Raw genomic sequence first — 12987 nt, forward strand, 5'->3', positions numbered from 1 at the left:
AAGTGGGCCTGGCACACATGCTGGCAGGCAGGCAGTCAACTGCAATTAGATTACACTAGCAGACTGATGTTTCACAGTCAAAAAAGTTTTTTTTACAAAATTGACACTACTGTTACAACAGATATGAGTGGTGGCACTAGTTGGCAAGTGGGCCTGGCACACACGCTGGCAAGCAGGCAACTGCAATTAGATTACACTAGCAGACTGATGTTTCACAGTCAAAATTTTTTTTTTTTAAATTTACACTACTGTTACAACAGATATGAGTGGTGGCACTTAGCAAGTGGGCCTGGCACACACGCTGGCAGGCAGGCAACTGCAATTAGATTACATTAGCAGACTGATGTTTCACAGTCAAAAAATTTTTTTTTTTAAATGTACACTACTGTTACAACAGATATGAGTGGTGGTTGTAGTTTGCAAGTGGGTCTGGCACACACGCTGGCAGGCAGGCAACTGCAATTAGATTACACTAGCAGACTGATGTTTCACAGTCAAAAAAGTTTTTTTTTATAAAATTTATACTACTGTTACAACAGATATGAGTGGTGGCACTAGTTGGCAAGTGGGCCTGGCACACATGCTGGCAGGCAGGCAACTGCAATTAGATTACACTAGCAGACTGATGTTTCACAGTCAAAAAAGTTTTTTTTTACAAAATTTACACTACTGTTACAACAGATATGAGTGGTGGCAGTAGTTGGCAAGTGGGCCTTGCAAACACGCTGGCAGGCAGGCAACTGCAATTAGATTACACTAGCAGACTGATGTTTCACAGTCAAAAACGTTTTTTTTATTTAAATTTACACTACTGTTACAACAGATATGAGTGGTGGCACTAGTTGGCAAGTGGGCCTGGCACACACGCTGGCAGGCAGGCAACTGCAATTAGATTACACTAGCAGAATTATGTTTCACAGTCAAAAAAAGTTTTTTTTTAAAATTGACACTACTGTTACAACAGATATGAGTGGTGGCACTAGTTGGCAAGTGGGCCTACCACACACGCTGGCAGGCAGGCAGGCAACTGCAATTAGATTACACTAGCAGACTGATGTTTCACAGTCAAAAAAGTTTTTTTTTACAAAATTTACACTACTGTTATAACAGATATGAGTGGTGGCACTAGTTGGCAAGTGGGCCTGGCACACACTCTGGCAGGCAGGCAACTGCTATTAGATTACACTAGCAGACTGATGTTTCACAGTCAAAAAAGTTTTTTTTTTTAAATTTACACTACTGTTAAAACAGATATGAGTGGTGGCACTAGTTGGCAAGTGGGCCTGGCACACACGCTGGCAGGCAGGCAAATGAAATTAGATTACACTAGCTGACTGATGTTTCACAGTCAAAAAAGTTTTTTTTTTTTTAAATTACACTACTGTTACAACAGATATGAGTGATGGCACTTAGGAAGTGGGTCTGGCACACACACTGGCAGGCAGGCAACTGCAATTAGATTACATTAGCAGACTGATGTTTCACAGTCAAGAAAGTTTTTTTTTAAAAATGTTACACTACTGTTACAACAGATATGAGTGGTGGCACTGCAGGCAGGCAACTGCAATTAGATTACACTAGCAGACTGATGTTTCACAGTCAAAATTACACCGGGAAAAAAAAGATGTTCTAGCCCTAAAAAGGGCTTTTGGGGTGCTGTCCTTACAGCAGAGATCAGATGAGTCCTTCAGGACTGTAGTGGACACTGAATACACTAGCCTAGCTATCAATTTCCCTATAAAATCAGAAGCAGCTACACTATCCCTCCTCTCACTAAGAATGCAGGATCAGAATGAATCTAAAATGGCTGCTGCCCAGGAGCTGGGAGGGTCTGGGATGGAGTGTCTGATGCTGATTGGCTGAAATGTGTCTACAGACTGTGAGATACAGGGTCAAAGTTTACTCAATGATGACGAATAGGGGGCGGATCGAACATTTTCATATGTTCGCCCGCCGCGGCGAACGCGAACAAGCTATGTTCGCCAGGAACTATTCGCCGGCGAACTATTCGCGGCATCACTAATGACTAGCAGGTACACTCGGCACTTTTACGGCCCAGCGTACCTGGTTTTCAATCCGCCGCCCTGGAGGCGGCGGATCCCATAGGAATCAATGGGAGTCTGACCATAGCGAAAGTTCATGTTCGCTGCTGCCCGACATCCCATTTATTCCAATGGGAAACGTATGCACCTAACACCCTAACATGTACCCCAAGTCTAAACACCCCTAATCTGTCCCCCCCTACACCGCCGCAACTAAATAAATGTATTACCCCCTAAACCGCTGCTCCCAGAGCCCACCGCCACTCTAATAAACTGATTAACTCCTAAACCGCCGCACCCAGACCCCGCCGCCACTATAATAAATATGTTAACCCCTAAACCGCCGCTCCCGGACCCCGCCGCAACTATAATAAAATTATTAACCCCTAAACCTAAGTCTAACCCTAACCCTAACGGATGTCCTCTTCTGTTCCATCGGTGGTCGGCTGGCTGAAGACGGCTAAAGGTAGGATGATCTTCAGGGGGGGTAGTGTTAGGTTTATTTAAGGGGGGTTTGGGTTAGAGTAGGGGTGTGTGGGTGCTGGGTTTTAATATTGGGGTGGGTTGTATTTGTTTTTTACAGGCAAAAGAGCTGAATACTTTGGGGCATGCCCCGCAAAAGGCCCTTTTAAGGGCTGGTAAGGTAATAGAGCTGTTAACTTTCGTAATTTAGAATAGGGTAGGGCATTTTTTTTTATTTTGGGGGGCTTTGTTATTTTATTAGGGGGCTTAGATTAGGTGTAAGTTTTTTGTAACTTTTTTTTTTTAATTTTTGTACTTTAGTTAGTTTATTTAATTGTAGTTATTTGTAGGTAATTTATTTAATTAATTTAATGATAGTGTAGTGTTAGGTTTAATTGTAACTTAGGTTAGGATTTATTTTACAGGTAATTTTGTATTTCTTTTAGCTAGGTAGTTATTAAATAGTTAATAACTATTTAATAACTATTCTAACTAGCTAAAATAAATACAAAGTTACCTGTAAAATAAATATAAATCCTAAAATAGCTACAATGTAATTATTAATTACATTGTAGCTATATTAGGGTTTATTTTACAGGTAAGTATTTAGTTTAAATAGGAATAATTTATTTAATGATAGTATAGTGTTAGGTGTAATTGTAACTTAGGTTAGATTTTATTTTACAGGTAAATTTTTCTTTATTTTAGCTAGGTAGCTATTAAATAGTTAATAACTATTTAATAGCTATTGTACCTAGTTAAAATAAATTGAAATTTGCCTATAAAATAAAAATAAATCCTAAGATAGCTACAATATAATTATTATTTATATTGAAGCTATATTAGGGTTTATTTTAAAGGTAAGTATTTAGTTTTAAATAGGATTAATTTAGTTAATAAGAGTTATAATATTTAGATGTATTTAATTAATATTTAAGTTAGGGGGGTGTTAGGGTTAGGGTTAGACTTAGGTTTAGGGGTTAATAATTTTATTATAGTGGGGCGGTGTAGGGGGGCGCAGATTAGGGGTTAATAAGTTTAATATAGGTGGCGGCGGGGTCCGGGAGCGGCGGTTTAGGGGTTAAACAATTTATTTAGTTGCGGCGGGGTCCGGGATCAGCAGGATAGGGGTTAATAAATTTATTATAAGTGGCGGCGGTATAGGGGGGGCAGGATAGGGGTTACTAGGTATAATGTAGGTGGCGGTGGGTTTAGGGGTTAATACATTTATTATAGTTGCAGCGGGGTCTAGGAGAGGCGGTTTAGGGGTTAATAACTTTATTTAGTTGCGGGGGGCTCCGGGGGCGCCGGTATAGGGGGTAGAACAGTGTAGTTTAGTGTGGGTGCTTAGTGACAGGCTAGCAATAAAGCTGGCAAAAAGCCGAAGAGCAGCGAGATTGGATGAGTGATAACTATCACAGTCCGCTGCTCATCGCCCCGTACTTGGTGCGCTGCTTTTTGACAGCTTTACTGATAACTTTGGTGAGAGTATTCAGGTCCGCGGCGGCGATGGTAGGCGAGCTTAGGCGAGCGTATTGGGGCCGGCGATGGCAGGTAAGTAGACACGTTGATAACTAGAGGCCTATAAGTACCTATACATATATAATGTGCTTGTTACATGGATAATATCAATCTACTACATAAAAATGCTGAATTTGCGCACTACATATTTAAAAAATTACTACTAATAAATGCTTATACAAAAAAAGAGAAAACTAGATAAATATCACTGCTTATTTTAGCCATAGTCTGAAACCCTATGATGCTCATTATGTATTTATAGAACAATTTGGGCAGTTCAGTTTGCTATTATCAATTATTCGTATTGCATTTGTAATGCTTGTTTGAGCCTAAGTTTAAAATCTTCTAATGCTCAATGTACATATACATGTCAAATACAGCAGATCTCATGGAGAGGCTATTTAATCATGTACAATACTTAGTCCAAACTTAAAGTTTGAATTATCTAGACAAAAAGTTCAATCATGTACAATACTTTATCTATACATGGAATATAAACTGTCTGGACAAAAGGGTTAGCACCATCTAGAAATACAATGTAACATATGACAAAATGGGGCTTTTAATGTCTCATCATAGAAATACATTCCGTCTCAAGAATGACATACATGATAACACTTTGAGGAAATAATGATAATGATAGTAAGGGACTCAGGCAGGCCACCACAGAAGAGGGAACAGTTGCCCGCAATGAAGTATAAAACTCTATTGCCAATAATTAATTAGGTCATATTCTGAATTCAAACCTGTGGGTACACGAGTTTGAAGTTTGAAAATCCAGAACATTTCCCTCTTCTGTAGCAACCTGTCTCTATCCCCTCCTCTCAGAGGGCAGGTGACCCTTTCAATTTCCTGCCATCTCAATGAGTTGACACTTTTTTGGTGACATTTCACGAAATGTTGCACTAATGGTGTGGATGCTACACCAGCCTGTATTGTAGATAAATGGTTGCGAATTCAAACTTTTACCTCAGTGGTTGTGAGCCCAACGTACTGTAAATGGCATAAAGTGCAACTCAACACATATATAACATATGTGGAGGTGCACTTCAAACAGGTCTGAATAGCAAAAGATTCCTGTAACCTCAGATGTAATACTATCTGAAGGGAGAACAAAGTCCCATACCCTGCAATTATTAAGACATTTGAAAATGCCTCTATGAGTAAGTCAGGAACTCTGTCGTGTATTAATCTTAGGGAGGACAGATGGTGACAACAAATTCCCTAAAGTGGTCATTTTCCTGTAGGAACAGCGTAACCCTTGTGAAATACAATTTTCCAGCTTATCATCAGCAGCTAGAAAAGAGAAATGTTTCTTGACTATTTTACATATTTCCGTGTATTCTTGGCTGTACTCAGTGACAAAGGTGACTCCTTTGTGTTCACTATCAATTTTATTGGTTTTACCTAAGAGTTGAGACCTATCCATCATATCCACTTGTCTCCTAGCCTTGTTAATCACATTAATATTATATATTTATATAGATATATAGGCATAGATATATATTTTACAAAAATATATATAAATATAGTATATACAGTATATTTAAAAATTAAAAGAGCATTTTCTTCTATGTAAAATATTTATAACTACCTTCGGGTTTAGTGCAGTTGGTTTAACGTGGTATTGTTTTTTTTCTCCAGCGCCCACCATTGAAGTCTATGGGGAGAAGTTAACGTGGTTGAGATATCCGAAGTCCTGAAGTTAATGCACATCGGGTTTTGTTTGCATGCAAACAATTTACTTTCAACTAATAATATGCATGCTAGCCATCTGTTTTAAAAGTTTCCTTTAAGCGGTGTTTGTGCTAGATTGGAAAAAAAAAAATAGTACACCACATGTAATCTGGTCCAATATGTTTAATAAAGTTTAATATTGTGATGCCAATAAAAAACTTTCTATTTCTAATTTTGTACCTCTAACAGAAGAATATAGCCATGCATCTAATTCTATTCACGTTACAACTCTAAACCTCTTGAAAGACAAACAAAAATTCTAATATGAACTGAAATACCTTGCAAAGCAGTCACAGGAATTAAGCAATATATCCACTCTACTAAGAAAAAATAAAAATCATTTTGCAAGAAGTTTTAATTTTTCTTTCGGACACCTCATCAATCTGCTTTCTCACAGGTATTTAATATATTGGAAGGAAAAAATTGGACAGCTTTACAAAACCCAATATTAAAAAAATACATTCCCCCTAAACCGCAGATCATACACAGGAGAACACAACTTACAAATATTTTTGATCCAATAAGGCTGCATTCACACTCATGTTGCCCTTTGTTAAATGAAGTACAATTATGGTGCACTGAGAGGCACATGCATTATAAGACAGATACTTTCATGTATAGCACATACTGTAAAATGCACAATGCAAGTGAATTTCTGAATTTTAAAAAATATGCTGTGAGCCAAGCTTCAGTTTGTTGTTTTGACCATATGTATTTAGTTTGTACTAAGTGAATAGAAAAATACAATTTGGCGGATTTTCTACAAATATTACTAAATCTAATACTCCATATTGTGTTCCCATAACATTTTCTAAATATCATCAAAGCGTCACCAAACTGATCAAGGGCTAGATTACGATTGGAGAGCAAATTAAAGCGTTAAGTGTGCTAGAAGTTAGAATTTATATAGACATATGTCTATTTTTTTTTAGTAGTTACAGTGGAGAAAAAAGAAGGGAGAAAAACAATTCTACACAACCAATGTGAATAAGTATATGCTTCAGCAGAGTATTTGACACCACTCCCTCCATACAAAATATATACAAGTGTACAGTATTTATTACCTCTCTACCCTTACCCCAGTTCCTATTTCACCACTCCCTATAACATTTCAACTATGTCTTTGCACCTGACATGATTACAAAGTCAAATACATACATGCAGCCATGTGCACCTAATAAACTACTAGTAGTCACACACTGCCTCACCCATACAGTCACATACCCATATATACTATGCACTTTTATTTCTGTGTGCTCTATTTTAAAATGCCACTTATTTATAAATGTATGACCGAATGTGTAGGAGCCCATTTTGTTAACAAACAGATGGTATAAATCCAGCATAAAATGCTATATACTGTAGATGATCTTGTGAAAACAATGTTCAAGTGTTATCAGCTACTCCTCTTAAGTGACTGTTATATTTGCACTAGTATAATTTAGTGACAACTCACTAAATGTAAATGGCAACTGATATCTGGTCATTATGGCAGAAGATCTGGGGGGTGAGACCCACTATTGAAAGCAGCAGATCTGCACCTATATATTAGTTCTCTTGTGAATTACATTGGATCTAACCCACATGAAATTCATTAGTCCAGAGCTTTAGTTATAAACTGTACTTTAGTACTGTACAGTAATATTGATAATTTTCTGTGTTTAGTTAGGCCAAGAATGTGCCTAGCTTACACAACTGACTATGGGCTAGATCCTAGTCTCTCAACCTGTGGTACGTGTACCCCTAGGGGTACTTGGGGCATTAGCAAGGGGTACTCCAAGGACTGGCATTAATGATTCCTTATGATAATAATGATATTGTCGACATATCAAAGAAGGCTGTGTTTCTCATTTCTACCCTCGAGCACTGCTAACAAAGCAGAGTTTATTTCCCTGCCTAGGTTGGACCACTGCTTACTCACTGATTCACCCCAAATTAGTAAAACCTTAGATTATGGCTTGCTAGTGACGTATGAGGCCTGGAGTTGAGCTTCATTGATATTAACATAGAGGGTCATATTTATGATTGTACGAGCGGACATGATCCGATATAGCGGATCATGTCCGCTGCACATCGATAAATGCCGACAGCATATGCTCTCGGCATTTATAATTGCACCAGCAGTTCTTGTAAACTGCTAGTGCAATACCGCCCCCTGCAGATTCGCAGCCAATCAGCTGCTAGCGGGGGTGTCAATCAACCCAATTGTATTCGATCGGGTTGATTTCTGTCGATTTTTGTCCGTCGCCTTAGAGCAGGTAGACAGGTTATGAAGCAGCGGTCTTTATAACTTCTGTTTCCGTATGGAGCGTGATAAATATGCCCCAGAAAGTGTATTACTGTCACCAAGTGTCACGGAGACAAGTGGCAGATAAATATGGCACTGTGAAATAGGTAAAGTGCATAATACTGAAGTGTGCCACAGAAAAATGAGAAAGATAAACTATGTATGAAATGGTTGTTGAAAATAGAAAGATCGCTCTCTAAATATTACTTCCCTCATCATGCAGTATAGAGTTTATTTTCCTCTGTTTTAATGGTAGAAGCACATTAATTGCATATAATTATTAATGTCAATGGACAATATATCTGGACAACCCCTAGGAATGCTTGTGCAATGTTAAATGCCGACAGCGTATGCTGTCGACATTGAGCAATGTTGGGTGGACATGATTCGCTACATCGGATCTTGTCCGTCCGACAGTTAGTATATTGGCCCCCAATATTCCTACAGGGGTACTGTAGGAGTTGAAAGTAAACCGCACAAGGGCAAACTAAATTTGTACATGACTGAAGACCTTGGGAAAAGGGTTAGGGATAAAAATAAAATCGCATTAAACACAACATAAATACATTAAAATAAAGTGTTACACTTATATATACAATATTTAATACAAATTATTCATATAAATATTTAAAACGTTATATGGTAAATGATAAGGTATTTGAATGGAAAGGACTATAATGCATATATACATACATTTACATGTGTATGTATGTATGTATATATTGGTATGTATATATATGTATATATGTGTATTTATACTTATGTGTAATGTATACACATACATATAGATAAATATAAACAAATATACACACACACACACACACACATATATATATATATATATATATATATATATATATATATATATATATATATATATATATACACTTTGGAGCCCTTTCCACTCAAATACCTGAAAACATGAACAATCATTTTTAATAAACTGTAATATTTAATAATCTGTTTTACTGTTTATGTACTGAAAATATTTTGCAGTCCTATATCTTCACATAGTGGAAAACGTTCTATGTATTTTTTAAATAGATATTCCTATATATATCATATATACCTATATATATTCATATAGATATATCGGTATAGTTCTATCTTTTACAAAAATCAATCATATATATATATACAGTATATGTATATATATATTTAAAAATAAAGGGAACATTTTCTTCTATGTGAAGAACATTGGAATGTAAAATATTCATAACTATCTTCAGGTTAGGGCAGCTGGTCCAATGCGTGCCAGGTTAACGTGCAAGCGATATGTTTTAGTTTTTTTTTCCAGTTTGCACATTCCACTGAAGTCTAAGGGGAGAAGAATGTAATGCGGTTACGATTTCCGAAGCCCTGAAATTACATGCGCCAAATTTCGCTCAAACGCAAACATTTTACTTTCAACTTGTAATATGCGTGCTAACCCTCGCACGTTAAAAGTTTACTTCTGGTGGTGTTTGTAATCCGACCCCATATGATAAAATTTAGCAGTTTAGAATACATTAGTTTTCATTTTATGTGTTTTAAATACTATTCATTATTACAGCCAATTGGTGAATATTAGTTTACATACAATAGTGGTGGCATTACTTGAGTTAAATGGGGCACCAATTTAATCTGTGCTTAATAACACCTGAGGTTTAAATCTGTAACTCAGCACTGACTGTACAAGCACTCCCTGTAGTCATTCAGTTTCACATACATTCCCCACCTAGTACTTGTCTTAAAAAAACATTACAATAAATCATATTTCTTAAAAACATTTTCTTTGTTCGTCTTGATACATAAAGTATTGTGGAATGTTTCCTCTAGGAAATGTGATAGTGACCCTGTATAGATACACTGTAACCTCTGGTTACTAGTCAAGCTTTTCCCATGAGAATTTGTCCGTTTATTTGCTGTGGTGCTAAACTGCTGTGCGTGAAAGTAACAGGAGGAAATCACTTCAGTAATAAATATATTTGTGTAGCACATTTAATATGGTGACTAATTTAGGAGTAATTAAATGCATAACTCTGCTGTTGGTGAGGTTTACAATGAGATGCCTGTGTGTTGCAGACTCACTAAGCACTGGGAAATTAAACATATCCATTGTTTTAATAGCTCTGCAAGTTACAGGGTAAGATAACAGACTATGCTGAATTTTGCTCTAGCTCTTAGGCACATACAGAATATTGGGTATGCAACAAATGCAGATACTTTTGCTCTACATATTATGTATTCAGACAATCTTTGCTGTGCATATTACATATTAAAATATCCAATGCTCCAATACAAGATTCATGAGTCGTCACTTCACACATTTTAAATTAAAGGGAAGATGACTTGTGTATTACAGATTTATATGTGCTCTACATATAAAATCTTCAGATACAAATTGCCCTATATCCGAGTATGATGCATGAATTGATGTGAATAATATTGCCACGTTCCTGAGAATATGAACAGATTACCATCAACTGCATCCTAGCCCCTTCCCTTTACTATAATTGATAATGCTCACCATGCACATAAAATATAATATAATGCCATGAAAGGTGAAAATAGGCACAATAGTTTTTTTTGTAGATTTATGTCAAAATAACCAACATGCAAATCAAATTAAAAATAGTCAAAATATATAATTGTACTCAGCAGATGGTAAGAGTTTATTGTATCTAAAGCTTCTGCAGGAATACCCTTTTTATATTGGTTGGTCTGTCTGTCTGTCTCTCTCTCTCTCTCTCTCTCTCTCTCAGAGATTTGATTCATGCTACTGCCTCTTCTTTACATATACTTTCTGTAGTCAATACTGCTGCAGTATTGCCATATTTCTATAGGTGGCATTTCCAATAGGCAATATAAAGGCAAATTGATTAGTTGTAAACAATTGAATATACTCTAGCAGGTAAAATGGATCACTGGGAATATAAAACTAGAAAAAAATGTACAGTGCAATTTCCATTGAACTAATACATTAATAAATCAAATTACAGCCAGATGCCTTAGTTAGAAGCCAAGCAAGGAGTAGAGAAGAAGCTATGCCAGGTGATCAAGGGGCAATTTACCATGATCCTGTCCCCAGCTTTTAAAGGGACATAATACTCATATGCTAAATCACTTGAAACTGATGCAGTATAACTGTAAAAAGCTGATTAGAAAATATCACCTGAGCATCTCTATATAAAAAAGGAAGATATTTTACCTCACAATCTCCTCAGCCCAGCAGAGTAAGTTCTGTGTAAAAAGTTATACTCAACTGCTCCCAGCTGCAGGTAAAAAAAAAATAAAAAAATGAAGAAATGAACAGCAGCCAATCAGCATCAGCAGTGCTGAGGTCATGAACTCTTACTGTGATCTCATGAGATTTGACTTAACTCTCATGAGATTTCATAGTAAGCTTCCTTTACCTGATTGGTGAAATAATATGAGAGTGCACAATGCTAGTCCCTTCAGATGTCCCAGGACAAACACACTAAAATGCTGCTTAGAAATCCTTTACAATGGGAGGTGGCTACTGAGGAACTTTTGAGGTAAAATATCTTTCTTTTTTACATAGAGATGTTCAGGTGATATTTTCTAATCAGCTTTTTACAGCTATGCTGCATCACTTTCAAGTGTTTAAACATTTGGGTATTATGGCCCTTTAAGTACTCTTGTAACAATGTATATTTTAAGCTCCGAGTTAAGAAACTGATATTTTCACCACAACATGAGAGAATTATATGACTCCCATTTAAAAAAATAAATTAAAAAATCTTCTTTAAATGATAAATCTTATGGTTGCATGGATTTTTATTTGGCTAAGCGACTAGCATAGTTCTCCCACATTTATTACCCTAAACCTTGGGCCTAATACTATAGGTAAGGAAGCTTTACTTTTCATATCAATTATATTAAAAAAAGTTTCTCATACTCCTTTAGGTTGCTTAGGGGCTAACTGAAGGACTCTCTTGCTACATGTGACCAGGATCATACTCCAGATATGGATAAGGGTATTCCTTCCTTGATCTCCCAATAGATGCTGAAACTAGTAAATAAAGTGATCATTGTTAGGTATTCTAATATATATATATATATATATACTTGATATGTGAGAAGAAACCATTCCAGAATGTGTAGACTAGTATTAATGACTTGTTATGTCCTTTTGATTGATAAGGTGATGAACATGATAGGAAGTTTTAGCTGATCTTTTATAATAGCCATAATAAAAATAAATACAAATAATTTAGTCTATATTAGCATAGTGTAAGAGTTCATTAGTGTGAGAAAAAAATTGCCTGTACTGTACCTACATCCCAGTAACCCTCAAAAAGCTACCATTGCCTACGTGAGTAAGGGGTACTGTTAGCTCAAACTAGGGAGGTCATCACAAGGGAACATACAAGTGCAATAATATTTGGGAGAAAAGAGCTTTCAGCTTTAAAGAATAAAGTTTGTAGTAAAGGCAAGTCACTGGTTGGATTGACTGTACATACAGGGCAGCTCCCTTGTGTAGAGAACACAAAGGGGTAGATTTAACAATGTCCGCCCCACATTTATAAATGCAGACAGCTGTTGACATTTATAATTGTACAAGCATTCCTTGGGAAATGCTTGTGCAATGCCACCCCCTTGCTGTCTGCCATCTAAGTAGTGGCGGATGAGTTAGGGAGCAGCGGTCTAAAGACTGCTGCTTCTTAACTTATGTTTCCAGCAAGCCTAAAGGCTCGTACGGAAACAGCTGCATTCGCAACTTAATAATTCGGCCCCAAAGTGTGGTAGTATTTCAGAGTTTTTCACTTTATCAGTGAAGATGGCCTGCTCCTTAGTGGAAACACCCTTAGGCATTGAACTACATTGCAGTGGGTTGCATTAGCTCTACCTATTGTGAGTAATTTACTACAACAAATTTATATTAGTAAATGCTTTACTGTCTGTTTTATTTTTTTAATTCTTTCCTAGGCTATA

The sequence above is a fragment of the Bombina bombina genome, chromosome 1 (assembly GCF_027579735.1).
Source record: "Bombina bombina isolate aBomBom1 chromosome 1, aBomBom1.pri, whole genome shotgun sequence".
Taxonomy (NCBI): Eukaryota; Metazoa; Chordata; class Amphibia; order Anura; family Bombinatoridae; genus Bombina; species Bombina bombina.